General features: G+C 45.4%; 1 pseudogene; it reads left to right on the top strand.

The window, feature by feature from the left end:
• Positions 1-651: 651 nt before the first annotated feature.
• Positions 652-17,377, top strand: LOC138778149 (gastrula zinc finger protein XlCGF26.1-like; annotated as a pseudogene).
• Positions 17,378-19,577: the final 2,200 nt, after the last annotated feature.

Below are 19,577 nucleotides of genomic sequence, written 5' to 3'. Positions count from 1 at the left end.
CAGCTGTGTCCAGCCCTATGTTGGTGCGTATACTGATGAGGGGGGGGGGGCAGGGAATATATAGATGGTGGGAGTGATGGTTTCTACCTCTGACCCATGTCCCTCTATTAGAGCAGAGAAATAGATCTGTATTAATGTGCTGCCTGTATTACCCCAGAAGCCATCTAGCTGCTTCCTATCTACTATGTATATTATTCCATCATTTGGTGCAACTTGGATTATAACAATGTCTATTAGCACACAGAAGCATAAGAGCGGCGGTCTTCTAGTACAGTCTTTCTCAACCTTTTCAAGACAGCTCCCCCAATGAAATGCTCCAGCCGAGCACCCCAAGGATGCGATCGATTTTATACATTTCCTTAGGGTTGATTCACAAATACGTTTCTTAGTGAAATCTGCTGCGATACTCTGTGATGTTATGGCCTACGGCCAGATTTTCATTCCACTGCGAGAATGTAGCCAGTGTATATTTAACTACTTAGCTCCCAGGTCTTGAACAGATCATGCTTACCTGCCTGCGCTTCCGCCTGCTTCTCAGTCTTGCGGTTCACAGCCAATCAGTGCACTGTCCCGCCGCAGCCACTGATTGGCAGAGCGCACTGTCAGTGAACCACAAGACTGTGAAGCAGCTGGGAGTGCAGGCAGGTAAGCATGATCTGTGGGCCATCAGTGAGCCAGGAGCCTGAGAAACAGATGGAAGCGCGGCAGGTAAGTAGTTTTGTTCAAGGCTTTGATTTTTCTGCGAACTCGGTACGTGTGAATCAACTTTTATTTTTTATCAGATAAATTTTTTATTGAACTGCTCATTGCATGACAAACATCAGCACTGACAATATTCAATAGGATAGAAAATAATTACATAATACATGTTCATTTTTTTTTACATATGGTACGAAAATATGCATCTGGATACATTAAGGGTGCATTCACACGTACAGGATCCGCAGCAGATTTGATGGCCCACATTAGATTCAAAGCAAATTTGCGCCATGAAATCTGCTGCAGATCTGCTGCACATCCTGTGAGAACGCAACCTAATTAAAAGAAATTCGTTCTGCAATCAGTCCTCCAGTTTTTCTTTTTTTTCCTCATAAATGCTTGTATCGCAGTTTCGGACGTTTAAGTTAAAAGAAACATTAGGGAGAAAAAGCAGTAATAGTGTACAGAAATAGAACCCAATTCTATCAAAATTTCACTACATAACCAATGGCCCATTATGAGCCAAACAGTCTGCATTGCAAACTTAGCATTATGTAACCATATGGTGTTATTATCCAGTCACAGTATGGTTGTACTGGTCAGGTCTGGTATGGCGGTGTTATCCAGTCACAGTATGGCGGTTTTGGTCAGGTCTGGTATGGCGGTGTTATCCAGTCACAGTATGGCGGTATTGGTCAGGTCTGGTATGGCTGTATATGTTAAATGTGCATTGTCTGAAGCTTTTACCTACCAATCCTATGACGAGAATCACTATAGACAATATGCAGAACAATTAATGTGCCAACTTGTTTATATATCTTAAACATTTAAAAATCACATAGAAAAAAAAAGATTTAGCCAATGTATGTGGCCGAAATAAGATTAGCACTCTCCTCTCCTGACATCCTCTGTGCTGCTGTGACCTCCCCTATACTATCAGCACCCTCCTCTCCTGACATCCTCGGTGCTGCTGTGACCTCCCCTATAAGATCAGCACCCTCCTCTCCTGACATCCTCTGTGCTGCTGTGACCTCCCCTATAAGATCAGCATCGTCCTCTCCTGACATCCTCTGTGCTGCTGTGACCCCCTATAAGATCAGCACCCTCCTCTCCTGACATCCCCTGTGCTGCCAGGACCCTGTGACTTCCCATATAAGATCAGCACCCTCCTCTCCTGACATCTTCTGTGCTGCTGTGACGCCTCTATAAGATCAATCAACACACCCCTCTTACGGGTGGGTCAGGGGTTCCAATTAGAACAACGCAACACTTAACCCACAGGCTGAAGCCTGGGGTACAATACCCCTTTAAACAAAAATAACCCCCCAAAATAAAATATAGCTTTAATGATTTACTTAAAATATTATTAGTGAACTTAGTTAAAATGACATAACACCCAGACATATCACTAAATCACTGAGGATATAAATATCCTCCTCCTAATATCCAACACTAAACTAGTGCAGCCTGCAGAACTGCACTGTAGTATTATAGGACTGGGTATATGGGAATAAAACACAGATCGTGCCCCACTCTCTACATGTTTCATTGCAACAGCAATGTCATTAGGAGAAAAATAGGCAACACTGGTTACCTATACTGGCTGCTATTTATATGTGTACCCATTAATATAGCCGTTAGTAACGCCCCAAACAATCACTTATAGTTGGCCAATGATTGGACATGTTATTATAAGGTGCACTCCTGCATACTCGCTATTGGAAAAAGACATTGTCCTCATCCGCCTCTTTTTCTAAACCGCCACTCACCGATTGCCGCATCATCTGATCGCGTCAAACCACATCACAGAAACCGGCGGTCACATGACATGTCCTTGTCACATGATCGTATGATGCCAGAAGTGACAACAGTGCAACGTCAATGAGCACGTGATCCAAAGTTGTCACATGACCGTATCACCTCTTATATTCCACGCATGACATCTAACTTAGAACCCAGCGCGCTGCCGACATCCGATGCGCATGTCACCACACTTAGGTCCAAAACCATTATTCCAGTTGTGGTGCGCATGACAGCACACTTAGTCTCTGGTGAAAGCGGAATATACCGCTACTCAGGGCCGGCGTCAGCACCCGGCTAAGTAGGGCAAATGCCGGGGCCCCCAGCTCCTCTAGGGGCCCACTCCCGTTTGTTACTACATTTTTTTGTTAGTAAAAAAGAAAAAAAAGTGTAGTAACAAAGGGGACTGGGCCCCTAGAGGCCGCATGTGACAGTTAGGGGCCCGCCGATCCATACTGGGGCCCCCGAGCACCTGTCTTCCATCACAAATCTTCCCTACAGCCGAGTAGGAAAGAGGACCTTTGAGTCTGAAGGACCTTTGATGATGTCACGGGTCATGTGATCGGACACATGACCTGATAGAGGGCAGCAGGTAGGCTCTGCAAACTAAGTGTCCTGTATGTGCTGGTTCTTCTACTTGTTTTGTGTATAGAGGTCCTGCTGTAATATATCTATATCTATTACAGCAGGATATATATATATATATATATATATACATATATATATATATATATATCTATATATATCTATTACAGCAGGACCTCTATACAGAAAACAACTAGATATCTGTATCTCCTATCTATCTATCTATCTATCTATCTATCTATCTATCTCCTATCTATCTATCTATCTCCTATCTATCTATCTATCTATCTATCTATCTATCTATCTATCTATCTATCTATCTATCTATCTATCTCCTATCTATCTATCTATCTATCTATCTATCTATCTCCTATCTATCTAATATCTATCTATCTATCTATCTCCTATCTATCTATCTATCTATCTATCTATTTCCCTATCTCCTATCTATCATATGAACATGGTGAGACCTCTAGTTCTCCTATATACAGGCCCTGCAGTGATATACAGTGTGTGTGTGTGTGTGTGTATATATATATACATATATATATATATATATATATATATATATATATATATATACACTGTATATCACTGCAGGGCCTGTATATAGGAGAACTAGAGGTCTCACCATGTTCATATTATAAATAAATATATATATATATAATGCTGGTGCTGCTAGTTCTCTAGTATACAGCTCCTGCTCCGTGTGTATGTATATAAACACACACACACACACACACACACACACACACACACACACACACACACACACACACACACACAGAAGGAGCTGTATACTAGAGAACTAGCAGCACCAGCATGATATATATATATATTCCTGTCACTGTGTCTGACTCCTCCAGAGTCCTGACTACTGCAGAGATCAGGAGATACAGGAGGAGAAAGATATGCAGCAGCCGCATGTTTCTTCTGCTGCAAATCTTTCCTCGCCTGTCTCTCCATGATTTGCTCCTCAAAGGGGCCCGCCGAGGCTCTGTCGCCCAAGGGCCCACAAAAAGCTGGAGCCGGCCCTGCCGCTACTGGTCAAAATCATGGTGCCACTATTGTTATCATTTAGTATATATAATAGACATCATTATAGCTTAATAAATGTAATATGTAGAATGTTTTTTTATTAGAATAAGAAGTTTAAATATATAGCAGTATATTCACAGGTAAGTATATAAATCAATGGATACACACACATATATATATACCTATATGTATATTCAGTGATATAATCATAAATCAAGGCCAAACAAATACATATAAAAGCCAGATGGTAACAATTTTATGTTCACAAATGATATATTACTGTATTATACCTAAGAACATTACTGCTCACAGGTAAAAAATATATTTACAAAAATATTAGAGGAAAGCAGCAGATGAGAAGTCCTCATTGAGACCCAGAGGAACTTGACTCTGGAGGCGAAATATCCATCTCGCCTCTTCCTTCAAAAGAATTTTATCAATATCGTCCTTACGTGGACCCAACTTCATCTGACAAAGGCCCCAGAATTTGATATCATCAACTCTACCACCATGAATATGTTGGATATGTCTCGCCAGAGGTGTATCTGACTCTGTACGGATAGTGCTCATATGTTTTGACACTCTTCGACGTAACTCCTAAGTTGTCTTCCCAACATATATTAGTGGGCATGTACACTGTGCAATATAAATCACGTTTTTGCTACTACAGTTCAGAAATTGCCTAACTTCATATGTTCTCCCATCCACAGGGTTTCGAAATATTTTGGTTTTGGTCATGTGTCTACACAGACCACAATGACCACACAGAAAAAAAACCCTCACGTTACTCTCTAACCATGTGCGCGGACCAGATGTAGATTGAAGGTGACTATGCACCAACATATCCTTAAGATTAGGACCTCTCCTAAAAGTCACACACGGATGTTTACTAATCACGGGGGCTAGATCTGTGTCTGCCTTCAACAAATGCCAGTGCCGCCTCAGAATTGCCATTACTTTATCTGTATGACCATCATAATTGCCAATGCATCTAATCATCTTCTCCGTCTCACAAGGACGGGTAATCTGTAACAGGCTAGATCTATCACTACTGCAAGCTCTATGATATGCCATCCGTAGATGTTTACTAGGGTACCCCCTATGCCGAAATCTCCGATAGAGATTTTCATATTCCAGCTGGAATTTATGCTCTTCCGAGCAATTGCGACGGGCCCTTAAATATTGGCCAATTGGTATACTACGTCAAAGGGACCCAGGATGCCAGCTTTTCCATTGGAGCAGAGAGTTGGCAGATGTTGGTTTGCGGTAGATACCAGTCTGGATTTAGAGAGCATCGTCTATATAGATCTGTAAATCCAAAAAATTAATACTCCGGCCACCAAATTCATACGTGAAAAGCATCCCAATATCATTTCTGTTCAGTGTCAACAAATACCTGTAATAAGGACGCATCCCCATCCCATAGGATATACCGCGCCCAAAGTAAAATATGTGACGTAAACAAACTCAAATCATCATCACCAAAAACAATCGTGTTCTCCCACCACCCTAAAAACAAATGAGCATTATTTGATGCACAAGAAGACCCCATAGCAGTGCCTTGTGTTTGATGATAGAATTGTCCATTAAACAAAAAATAATTGTGTGTCAAAATGAATTCTAACAAATCAAAAACAAAAGTATTATGTGCCCGAAAGTGTCTGCTTTTTGTGCTCAAAAAATAAGAGGTGGCCTGAATCCCCACATTATGACGTAAATTGCTATATAGGCTCTCCACATCCAGACTGGCAAGCACTGTATTTTCGTTCACAGTTAGATCCATTAATTTTGTAACCATATCTTTCGTGTCCTTAACATAGGATGGTAAAGATTATACCAGAGGTGCCAAAATATTGTATTTGCTCGCCCCCTGTGTCAAACAGTTGTTACCAGACACTAGGTCTTTACGTCACATATTTTACTTTGGGTACGGTATTCAGAGGTCAGAGAGGTCAGTGCTGGCTTCAGAGGAGATAGCTGGTGATGTAGCTGTAAATTAACTCTTTGTTGTCCTGTTTTGGTTCCTCATCTCCCTCAACCCCTCCCCTCTCCATAAGAGAACCATGAAGACAGGGGGGAGAGCTTCAAACTGCTTTCGCATGATAAAAATGTATTTTTCAGCTAATAAACCGAATTACAAAGTTTCTTAAAATCACCTGTACTATTGATTTCTGCAAAAAAATAAAAATAAACAACAGTGACACTTTAAGCACTAAAGTCCGTATCCAGATTATCTATTTGCTGCCAAAGTGTTTTATATTATTCAGAGACTGCACAGTAAAGCTTTTCTATTTTTATCACTGAGACTCAGTCATCTTTCCATCTGCACCAGCACCTATACACATCCGCCACACACCTTGGGTCATTTTTCCCCTCTCTGTGGGTGGCAGTCAGGGGCGTAGCTAATGTCTCCTGGGCCCTGGTGCGAGAGGCCAACTTGGGCCCCCCCCCCCTCCTTTCACGACCAAGTGATGCTATTGGTGTGTGTGTGTATATATATATATATATATATATATAATATATATATATATATACACACACACCAAGACAGATATTACCAATAACACCAGCATATTGGAAGAGAAAGTATTATCATCGTACATATTACTGCCATACTGTTACTGACCAAATCCTGTATACTGAGACCTATATTACCAGTAATACCAGTATATAGGAAGGAAACATTACTGCCACACCACAACCACTACCATCACCACCATATTGTTACTGACCAAATCCAGTACACTAAATCACCTCATCCAGTCATATAGAGGTGGCCCCAGCTCTACACAGGCTCTATACACCATATACATTACAGTGCAGATATATCAGGTGACTCACAGGGGGACGTCTTCTCTGATCGGAGTTCTTCCCTTTTCATCTTCTTCTTCCATTTGCCCTGGGCCGTTATGAGAACTTCTCCGAGCCACGAATCCACAGAATCTGCCAGACAGACATATTAGTCTCCTCACTCTGGCACCATCCTCATCTATATACATACTGCACATTTGTATTGGCCCCTTTACACCCTCATTTAGTGTGACCCCCTAATAATATATGCCCCCCTCTGTGTATTCCCTCTCCCCCTATGTTGCCCCCCCCAAATAGATGGCCCCTCTCCCCCCATGTTGCCCTCCTTATAGATGGCCCCCTCTCCCCCCACCCTCCCTTATAGATGGCCTCCTCTCCCCCCTCCATATAGATGGCCCCCTTTACCCCCTCCCTTATAGATGGCCCCCTCTCTCCTCACCCTCCCTTATGGATGGCCCCCTCTCCCCCCACCCTCCCTTATAGATGGCCCCCTCTCCACCCCTCCCTTATAGATGGTCCCCTTCCCCCCCTCCCTTATAGATGGTCCCCTTCCCCCCTCCCTTATAGATGGTCCCCTTCACCCCCCTCCCTTATAGATGGTCCCCTTCACCCCCCCTCCCTTATAGATGGTCCCCTTCACCCCCCCTCCCTTATAGATGGTCCCCTTCACCCCCCCTGCCTTATAGATGGTCCCCTTCACCCTCCCTCCCTTATAGATGGCCCCCTTCACCCCCCCTCCCTTATAGATGGTCCCCTTCACCCCCCCCTCCCTTATAGATGGTCCCCTTCACCCCCCTCCCTTATAGATGGTCCCCTTCACCCCCCCTCCTCCCTTATAGATGGTCCCCTTCACCCCCCCTCCTCCCTTATAGATGGTCCCCTTCACCCCCCTCTCCTCCCTTATAGATGGTCCCCTTCACCCCCTCCCCTCCTCCCTTATAGATGGTCCCCTTCACCCCCCCCTCCCTTATAGATGGTCCCCTTCCCCCCCCCCCCTCCTCCCTTATAGATTGTCCCGTTCACCCCCCCCCTTCTCCCTTATAGATGGTCCCCTTCACCCCCCCCCTCCCTTATAGATGGTCCCCTTCACCCCCCCCCCTCCTCCCTTATAGATTGTCCCCTCCTCCCTTATAGATGGTCCCCTTCACCCCCCCCTCCTCCCTTATAGATGGTCCCCTTCACCCCCCTCCTCCCTTATAGATGGTCCCCTTCACCCCCCCTCCTCCCTTATAGATGGTCCCCTTCACCCCCTCTCCTCCCTTATAGATGGTCCCCTTCACCCCCCCCTCCTCCCTTATAGATGGTCCCCTTCACCCCCCTCCTCCCTTATAGATGGTCCCCTTCACCCCCCCTCCTCCCTTATAGATGGTCCCCTTCACCCCCCCTCCTCCCTTATAGATGGTCCCCTTCACCCCCCCCTCCTCCCTTATAGATGGTCCCCTTCACCCCCCCCCCCCTCCTCCCTTATAGATGGTCCCCTTTCCCCCCACCCTCATAGATGCCCCCCTCTTTCCCCCCACCCTGCAGGCTGATAAAAAAACAAAACAAAACTTAACTCACCTGACAACGCGCTCCCACGTTGATCCTCACTCCTTCGGTCTGTCCCCGGCTGCTGCGCGGCTGCCAGGGGTGTCGTGTCTTATCCCCGGCAGCGCGCGCATCCCAGAGCTCCCTGCGTGCCGGAACCGGAAGTCAGGGCCCAAGGCGCGCCGGGAGCTCTGGGATGCGTGCGCTGCCGGGGATAAGACGCGACATCCCCGGCAGCTGCGCAGCAGCCGGGGGAGCAGGACTCTTGTGACCGCAAGCAAAACAATGCTTGCGGTCACAAGAGTGATTGAAACGGAGGGCCTTGCGGGGCCCTGAGGGCCCCGCGGGCCCCCCTTTGTGGCGGGCCCGGTCGCGGCGGCGACCCCCGCGACCACGGTGGCTACGCCACTGGTGGCAGTACCGATAGTCCGGGTGGGTCAATTGCCACTCAGGACTGCTGTGACAAGAGCCCAAGGAACCCATCACAGCCTGGCAGGTCACCGACCATTTTGGGCAAGTACAGCCAGCCACAACACTAAAGCAGGTACCAACATCGCACCTGTGTGCTGGACTATCACTGGCATCACACATACCATCCCTGGCAGAGCTGTACAACACAACCGACCAACCATCACAGAAGTGGCGTCACCAGTAACAGCCCAGCACGTCACTGGTCGAGTACCACAATTACTTAGCAGCTTCACATTCCTGCCCATAGAGGTGAGTGTCAGCGTGTCATCCTGTTTATGATGCCTAATACGGTATATGGACGGGGTAAGGGGGGGGGAGACAAAATCTTTAATTAATCTTAGGGCCCTATTCCACAGGAACGATAATCGGCCCCATTCGGCCGATTATCGCTCGGTGAAATAGAGAGAACGATCAGCCGATGATCGTGTCATCGGCTGATCGTTCATTTAGGGCCAGACCTAAAATCATCGTTCCCCCATCATGCATCACTACAGTGGAATAGCGGTGCACGGCAGGCGACCGACGATTTGAGAAGCAGCAGCAGCATACATTACCTGTCAGGTCTTCTGCTCCGCTCTGTCTTCCTCCCCGGGTCCGGCGAGCTCTAGCTTCAGAATGGCCTGTCAGCTGACAGGCCACTCAGCCAATCACAGGCCGGGACCGCCACAGCCAGCTGACAGGCCATTCTGAAGCTAGAGAGCGCCGGACCCGGGGAGGAAGACAGAGCGGAGCAGAAGACCTGACAGGTAATGTATGCTGCAAGGGCTGCAAGGACATCGGTAACGATGTCCCTGCAGCCCTCGCTCAATGATCATTGGGCCGTGGAATAGGCCCAGTAGACGAGCAGCGATATAGCAGATTGGCGCTCATTTACATCGTAGATTGGGCCCTCCTCGGCCCGTGGAATAGGGCCCTTAGCGTCGTAAGTACTAGATTGGTTACATGTTAGTTGTGTGGCTTTTTGTACCCAGCATGTGTTTTTACTTAATATCTGTAATACTTACAGATATTCCAAAAGCTGCCATCTTTTTGCCAAATCTTTGTAGAAACCACTGCCAGAATGGGATACTGAGGACAGCCGAAATCTGCAAATGATAAAAACATTCAAATATTATCTATCTATCTATCTATCTATCTATCTATCTATCTATCTATCTATATATCTCCTATCTATCTATCTATCTATCTATCGCTCCATGTAATAGAGACAAGGATCAGTCGATGAAGCGATAATCGGCTGATCGTTGGCTTAGGTTAGGACCAAAAATCACTGGGTGCCAACCACACATCACTACATATAATAGCGGTGCACAGCTGACGGCTAACGATTGCCCAAACACCTGTTACCTTACCTCTCCCCGCTACCGGTCTTCTCTCCTTTGCTTCGCAGCTTTGCAGTCCCAGCAGCAGCGTCTGAGCGGCCTGTCAGCTAACAGTCCGCTCAGCCAATCAGAGGCCGCTCAGACACTGCTGTTGCTGGGGCCGGGAATCTGCACAGCACAGGAGAGAAGACCGGGAACAGGGAGAGGTAAGTTATAAGGTGTTTGGGCAAGGACTGCAGGGACATCACTAACAATGTCCATGCAGCCCTTACTGCCCAATTATTGGGCCGTGTAATAGGTCCAGTAAACTAAAATGATTGGGCCGTAGTCAGCGCGTGTAATAGGACCCTGACAATCTTCTCGTACAATGGATACATTAAAGCCAAAAAGAACTAACAGGGCAAAGCATGGTGCAGATACTGTATGTACATCAATGGAGGCTTAAAGGGATACTCCAACAAATTTTTTTTTTTTCCAAATCAACTGCTGTCAGAGAGTGACAAAGATTCGTAAATTACTTTTCTTAAGTACTGGATGACTTGAGTTTTCTTATCAGCTGTTGTATGTCCTGCAGGAAGAGGTGTATTATTTTCAGTATGACACAGTGCTCTCTGCTGCCACCTCTGTCCATGTTAGGAACTGTCCAGAGCAGCAGCAAATCCTCATAGAAAACCTCTTGTGCTCTGGACAGTTCCTGACATGGACAGAGGTGGCAGCAGAGAGCACTGTGTCACACTGGAAAGAAAACACCACTTCCTGCAGGACATACAGCAGCTGATAAGAATTATCTATCTATCTATCTATCTATCTATCTATCTATCTATCTATCTATCTCATATCTATCGATCTATCTATCTATCTGCAGGTTCTCATTCACATTGTAGGCAATGCGGCATGAAGATATTATGGTCAGGTCGTATCCAGGGGAGTGCTGTAGCTGTCTTGTAGGAGGGCCACTTAATGGAGTACCTGTGTCTCATGTTGGCTCGTCTTCCCAACCTACAGATGACGCCTCGGACTTCTCGGTGTGAATTAGTCCCAAGCCTGGGTCTCTCTCCGAGCAGGAGCTAAACCGCATCGATCAGGTAAGTGATCACAGTTATTGCGCTCCTCTCGTCCTGGCGATGAGTCCATAGCGGTACTCTCGTGCCCTCTGGTTAGACATGCCTGGAGACTCTCCTTGTGGTATCCTCCTCAGACATATGGATAAATATATAAGTAAAAACCTCCCATAACGACCCTCTAGTTATTCCTCGGGTGATCAACCGATGATGACATGGATCCCGGCGTCCTTTTGCACAAGATCTATAAATTAAGCAAAAACAGAACATTAGATACTAGTCTCATATAGTACATGTTGATGCAAACACAGGATATATTTGGCAGTTCAATAGCAAGTCATCTCCTATACATACCACTAGTAACTTTATATTCAATATTGAGGCTATACGGCCCCAATGCTCCATGTTTGTGAATCCACTCTCTCTCCTTTTTAGGAGTGTGTGCCTATCACCTCCCCTCTTTGGCTGAACAACTTGATCGATTATCATGAATTTTAGATCCCTTTCGGTGTGCCCGACATTGGGGAAATGCTTAGGTACAGGTAAGTCCATTTTGCCCTTACGGATCGAATATCTGTGTTGGGTTAACCTAGTTTTAAGGTCATTGGTGGTTTCCCCAACGTAAATTGTTTTACAAGTGCACCATAATACATACACGATCCAACTCGAGTTACACGTTAGATACTGTCTTATGGGATACTCTCTTAGGGTCACGGGGTGAATGAATTTCTCGCCCTTACACATGTGTTTGCAGTTAACACAAGATAAACATGAGTCCGATCCTTTTTTACGTGGTACTAAATATCTTTGTGTGTCCTCCTTGGGCAATGCTACATCCGTCTTGACAATTCTGTCTCTTAAATTGCTGTTTCTGCGGTGTGACAATAATGGCGGATTTTGAAATTCATGTATATTTTTGTAGCTATTCTTGACAATCTGCCAATGTTTTTGAATAATTTGACCTATTTGCGGGGATAGATGTGTGTAGGTTGTTATGAAGGGAATACGATTTAATTCATTTCTGGATTTTCTCTGTGTGAGTAATGTATGTCTGTCCAGTCTATTAACCCTTTCTTTGCTCTCTTCCACTAATCTCAGTGGATATCCCCTGTCTGGGAATTCCCTGGCCATTTTGTCAAGTGTTCTATCAATATCCATTTCTGGGTCTGTGATGCTCTTGGCTCTGATCATCTGACTATATGGGAGGGATCTGATCATTTGTCGGGGATGGCAGCTGTCACACCTGAGTGTATTGTTACAGTCCGTCTCTTTGTTATAGATGTTGCTGACCAGTCTATCCCCTATTAAGATCACTTCAACGTCCAGGTAATGTATACGATCATGTGAGTGGGTGGCTGTGAATGTAATTGTTTCATCCACGCTATTCAAATGCACTAACAACTCATTGAACTGTGTGACCTGTCCACAGAAGGAACACGTCATGGATGGAACGCCACCACCCCAGGACATGTTGGAAGTGGTGGGTTCCATAGATGACGCGCTCCTCCAACTCAGCAACCACTATATTTGCGTAGGTGGGTGCCACATTGGCACCCATCGCCAGGCCTCTCTGTTGCATGTACAATTGGCCATCAAAAACAAAGTAATTGTTACTGAGGACTAAATTCAGCAATTGTAGTAAAAATTCCTTCTCCTGCGGGAGCATCTGAAGTTTAGGTAAAACATTCATCATGGCTGACATCCCCCTGCTGATTTCAATAGATGTATATAAGCTACAAATGTCTAAAGTGACAAGTAAAGTGCCTGATGGAATGGACAGTGATTTGATGATGTTCAGGAAATGTGTTGAGTCTCTTAAGAAGGATCTGGCCCCTGCGGCTAATGGTTGAAAGACTTTATCCAAAAATATGGATCCATGATTTACCACAGAATCTCTTCCCGATACTATCGGTCTCCAAGGGTTTTTTTTTTACATTCTTGTGAATCTTAGGAATGAAGTATAGTATAGGTGTAATCGGATGCTCCACTATTAGAAAGTCTTTCAAGTCACCATGTATTATGTTGCTGTCATGTGCCTCTTTAAGCAAAGCTGTTAGTTTTCTAGCAATAGCAAATTTTGGATCATTTTGCAATTGTATATACACCTCATTGTATATACACCCCCAAGGGCCCCCAACCGCAGTTACAGTAGGGCAGGAGAGCACAGACAGCGTCCTGCAGGCTCTGGCAGTGATCCCTGGCTACAGCTAATGGCTGCTATCAGGGGTCACACCGAGGCTGCAGGACGCTGGGCTCCGGTGTGTGCTCCATGTGTGGCTCACCCTCCCCCCAGCTCCTCTTACTGCACATGACCCCCTCCTGCTGCTGCTGCCATGGCCAAGGACCACTACACCCAGCATGCTGCTAGAGGGAGTAAGTATACTGTACATGTAGTGTGTAATGTGTATGAATGTTATGTGTATAATGCATGAATGTAGTGTGTGTTACATGTCATGTGTATAGGGTGTGGGCTGGATGGTTGAGGCCGGTGATTGGCTTCAGCTCCTATGTATAGTGTAACTGAGGCCGGTGATTGGCTGCAGCTCCTATGTATAGTGTAACTGAGGCCGGTGATTGGCTGCAGCTCCTATGTATAGTGTAACTGAGGCCGGTGATTGGCTGCAGCTCCTATGTATAGTGTAACTGAGGCTGGTGATTGGCTGCAGCTCCTATGTATAGTGTAACTGAGGCCGGTGATTGGCTGCAGCTCCTGTGTATAGTGTAACTGAGGCCGGTGATTGGCTGCAGCTCCTATGTATAGTGTAACTGAGGTCGGTGATTGGCTGCAGCTCCTATGTATAGTGTAACTGAGGCCGGTGATTGGCTGCAGCTCCTATGTATAGTGTAACTGAGGCCGGTGATTGGCTGCAGCTCCTATGTATAGTGTAACTGAGGCCGGTGATTGGCTGCAGCTCCTATGTATAGTGTAACTGAGGCCAGTGATTGGCTGCAGCTCCTATGTATAGTGTAACTGAGGCCGGTGATTGGCTGCAGCTCCTATGTATAGTGTAACTGAGGCCGGTGATTGGCTGCAGCTCCTATGTATAGTGTAACTGAGGCTGGTGATTGGCTGCAGCTCCTATGTATAGTATAACTGAGGCCAGTGATTGGCTGCAGCTCCTATGTATAGTGTAACTGAGGCCGGTGATTGGCTGCAGCTCCTATGTATAGTGTAACTGAGGCCGGTGATTGGCTGCAGCTCCTATGTATAGTGTAACTGAGGCCGGTGATTGGCTGCAGCTCCTATGTATAGTGTAACTGAGGCCGGTGATTGGCTGCAGCTCCTATGTATAGAGTAACTGAGGCGGGTGATTGGCTGCAGCTCCTATGTATAGTGTAACTGAGGCCGGTGATTGGCTGCAGCTCCTATGTATAGTGTATTATAATGTCACTAAGGTGATACGGTGTATTTTATTGAGGAAAAAATAAAGTGGTATTCAGTCCTTAAAGTGACTGTACCACCAGGCCCAGGCTGAAGCACTGGAGGCGGGCCAATCCACCCTTAGTGGGAGGAAACCCCTGCCCCTCTATGATAGGGTTCCATTGATTCTAATGGAGTCACGTCATGGAGGGGCTGGGGTTTCCTCCCACTAAGGGTGGGTCGGCCCGCCTCCAGTGCTTCAGCCTGGGCCTGGTGGTACAGTCACTTTAAGTGGTGGTCACTGTATGGCGGTAATATTGGTCTGTATATAGTGTATATAGAGTCATTATGCGGGGGTCACTCTTTGGCAGTAATATTGGTCTGTATATAGTGTGTATATACAGTCATTACTGCCATACATTGACTGCCACATAACGACTCTATATATACACTATATAAAGACCAATATTACTGCCATAGAGTGACCACCACATAATGACTATATATAAAGACCAATATTACTGCCATAAAGTGACCACCACATAATGACTATATATACACACTATATACAGATCAATATTACTGACATACAGTGACTGCCGCATAATATTGATCTGTATATGGTGTATTTAGAGTCAATATATGGTGGTGACTCTATGGCAGTAATATTGGTCTGTATATAGAGCAAAAAATTCACACAGGGGAGAAGCCATTTTCATGTTCAGAACGTAAGAAATGTTTTACAAAGAAATCCAGTCTTACTCAACATCAAAAAATTCACACAGGGAAGAAGCCATTTTCATGTTCAGAACGTAGGAAATGTTTTACAAAGAAATCCAGTCTTACTCAACATCAAAAAATTCACACAGGGGAGAAGCCATTTTCATGTTCAGAATGTGGGAAATGTTTTACTAAGAAATCCAGTCTTACTAAACATCAAAAAATCCGCACAGGGGAGAAACCCATTTTCATGTTCAGAATGTGGGAAATGTTGTACAAAGAAATACAGTCTTACTCAACATCAAATAATTTGCACAAGCCATTTTCATGTTCAGAATGTGCGAAATGTTTTACAAAGAAATCCAGTCTTACTAAACATTAATTCACACAGGGGAGAAGCCATTTTGATGTTCAAAATGTGGTAAATGTTTTACAAAGAAATCCAGCCTTACTAAACGTTAAATAATTCACACAGGGAAGAAGCCATATTCATGTTCAGAATGTGGGAAATGTTTTACAAAGAAATCCAGTCTTACTAAACATCAAATAATTCGCACAGGGGAGAAGCCATTTTCATGTTCAGAATGTGGGAAAAGTTTTTTTTTACAGAAATCAGATCTTATTAAACATAAAAAAATCCACACAACGGATAAGCCTTTTTCATGTTCAGAATGTGGGAAATTTTTTACAAAGAACTACAGTCTTACTCAACATCAAAAAATTCACACAGGAGACAAGCCATTTTTATGTTCAGAGTGTGGGAAATGTTTTACAAAGAAATGCAGTCTTACTAAACATCAAATAATTCGCACAGGGGAGAAGCCATTTTCATGTTCAGAATGTGGGAAATGTTTTACAAAGTAATCCAGTCTTACTAAACATAAAAAAATTCAAACAGGGGAGAATCCATTTTCATGTTCAGGATGTGGGAAATGTTTTACAAAGAAATACAGTCTTACGAAACATAAAATAATTCGCACAGGGGTGAAGCCATTTTAATGTTCAGAATGTGGGAAAAGGTTTTTTTACAGAAATCTAATTTTTAGTGACTCCGCCCACTGGACTCTTTACCACAGAATGGTCAGGGATTTTAATCAACAAGTTACACTGAATCTGTTCACACAAAGATATATATCAATCCGCTCAGTTCTTCCTGCTCTATAATATGATGGCCATAGATTAGATAGCATTGTCTTGGTGACTGCTCTCCTATTAAAGGAAAACTATCATGGCAGCTACAGAAGCCTTGAGAAGGCTGCCAAGACAGCTGATTGACACCATATTCTTTCATTGCTTGGGGCTAAAGCATCTAGGGGGTTAAACGAACAGTGTTGGAGTGAGAGAGCGGGTGACATCTGCAGATATACCCACTCCATACTTCTTTAAAGAGCAACGCCAGCAAAAAACTTTCTTTCAAATCGACCGGTGTCAAAGTGCCAGAGATTTGTAATTTACTTCTATTAAATAATTTCAGGTCTTCCACTAGTAGCTCTATGTGCCGGGCTCTGCTGGAGAGAAGACATTGGGGTGAGTATCAATAGGGCTCCCTCTCTCCCCCCTAGTACGGCAACCAAATTCTGCAAGGGAGGGCAGCAATTATGGATACTTTATGATATCAATGTGCCCCCTTACTCCATGGGATTAAGTGAGGATGGCATGCATCCTCACTTAACCCCTTGTGTGGAATACTGTCAGCAGCATCTGCCAAAATGCTGCATACTGTAATGTGCAGAACACCTCTCACAATGATGGGTGTTTTTCCCCGGGCCTTTTTTGTGTGTTTTATTTTTTAGATATCTGTATCCAGAGGACTGCGTCAAATTCGGTAGACTATGGCTATGACCAGCATTTTTTTTTTTTAATAAAATGGTCAGCGAGGGGTGTGTTCTTTTTTGAATAATGGACGTTTCTCTATTGTATTTTTCTATTTTTATTTCAGGCTTAGTAGTGGAAGCTGTCTGATAGACGACATCCATTTCTAAGTCAAAGCCTATTGTTAGGACTTCCGGTTCCGGCGCCATGCAGTGAAGACGCGCCGTGCTGCAGCTCCGTGACTGACCGGCTTAATCAGCATCCTCATACCCGCACTACCGCATTAATCTGGCGGCAACCACCTTTAGGTCCACTGGTTATCCTATATGGACCGATTTGTTCAAAGCATGGGGGTCAAGAAACGATCTAAATCCACTATTAGGACGGGGAAAGACACCCAGCGCACTCCCGGCCCCGGAGAGAACATGGCGCCGACTTCGCGAGACGGCTCTCCTACCCGATCCACTGCCTGCACTTCGGATGGTGAGGAGGATAAAGATATGCTACCCTTTGATTATAAAAAGCTGTCGATGGAAGTGGCTAAAAAACTAGCGCCGGAGATACAAGAAACGCTCACGGCCACTGTCACGGCATCATTGCAACAACTGCAAACTGAGGAACAACAACATGGCCGCCGCCTCTCGGAGGTGGAGACGCGCGTTTGTGAATTAGAGTCCCATATGGAGGGAACAGGCTCATCTTTTCAAGATGCGGCTGATGAGATGAGGCGCCTGTGGGATAAAATTCAAGACCTGGAGGATCGCTCCAGGCGAAATAATTTGAGAATCATCGGGGTACCAGAAACTGTGGCACAAAAGGACTTAGCACAACTCTGTGAAACAACAATCCCCTCATTACTTGGCCTCAATCGCAAGTGTAAGTTGGAACGGGCCCACCGTCTCGGTCCAGATGTGCGGAAATATGAAGGTGATACCTCTCAAGCAGCACTGCGAAACCGGGTGCGACCGCGCCAAGTAATAGTCCGTTATCTGGATTTCACTGACAAATCTGAGATACTGCGAGCATTCCGTCGCTCCTCGGAGGGGCTCTATTACCAGGACGCCAAACTATTAATCTTTGGGGACTTTTCCGCTGAAACCACCCGCCAATGCAAACTATTCACCCCGATTTGTTCTGCATTATACAGTCGCAACATACGATTCGCCTTGCTTTACCCAGCGACACTCCGCGTCTTCCACGCTGACGGCTCATTCTCTACTTACCGGACACCGGAGGCAGCGAAGAGCGGGATGGCCGATATATTTGGGGGACTACCGCGAGACGGCTCCAACGAGAATCGCCAGCGTAAGTCTCCGCCGAAACACCAATGGGACAACTCCGCAGGTGACATGCACAACCGTGAGGATGATTGGTACGCTCCGCCTTTGGAACAACGCAGCCGTCGAGCATCGGTCCCAAGCAGCGACGTTATGGGATGATTCTACTCTATCCCTGCACCTGAGGATACTTACCCTCCTATTACCCTACTTTGGCCATGAGATCTACAGTTAAGATCCCTACTACAACTAGTCCCTGCCCTTCTTCCCCTTATATGTACTTCCTGGACTTTGCAGCCTTGTGGGTACAGGATCCTTAGCTAATGAGGTGCTGGCATTTATACCTTTACCCACGGACATAGCAGCGAGATGATGATCAGCGGGACGTTATGTTCGATAAGAAGTCGCTCTGCGTGGAAAAAAGTGAGGTCTGCAGACTAAACCTCCAGGACGCTGGTGATGTTGTTGGCCTTCTGGGGGCCTGGTCGTTGGGTTTGCTGTTTTTATTGGGAAGGGGTTTGTTGGGGGGGGGGGGGGAGGTGGGAGGGAAGTTTTGCTCGTGTGGTGGTACTTCCTATTTTCAGTCACTTCTACTCTGATCTACATTAAACATACCCATGTTACGTATAATATCATGGAACATAAAGGGGCTTAGATCCCCTCACAAGAGGGTAATGGTCCTAAAACACCTTATAAAACTCAAACCGGATATCGCTTTACTGCAGGAGACCCACTTAGGTGGGGACGATTTTTTCAGACTTAAGAAACTGTGGGTTAAAGATGTGTATGGATCTCCTGCAGTAAATCATAAGGCTGGGGTCCTTATCCTGGTTAACCGCTCATTTAGTGGGGAGATCACACAAACCTATAGCGATGATGAAGGGAGACTCTGTACAATTCATATACGTCTTCCATCTGAGGACTTGATGATCTACAATGTCTATGGGCCCAACTGTCCCTCTTTCTTCTCTGACCTTACTGATAGAATATTGGCTGATCCAACCCCGAACAAACTAGTAGCGGGGGACATGAATGAAGTAGTTTCCATAACTGAAGACCGTATGCGAGGAGGGCCCTGCCGCATCTCTCCCTC

Source organism: Dendropsophus ebraccatus, unplaced genomic scaffold, assembly GCF_027789765.1.
Source record: "Dendropsophus ebraccatus isolate aDenEbr1 unplaced genomic scaffold, aDenEbr1.pat pat_scaffold_646_ctg1, whole genome shotgun sequence".
NCBI lineage: Eukaryota > Metazoa > Chordata > Amphibia > Anura > Hylidae > Dendropsophus > Dendropsophus ebraccatus.
Note: the sequence above shows the minus strand (reverse complement) of the source record. Positions and strands in the feature narration are given on the sequence as shown.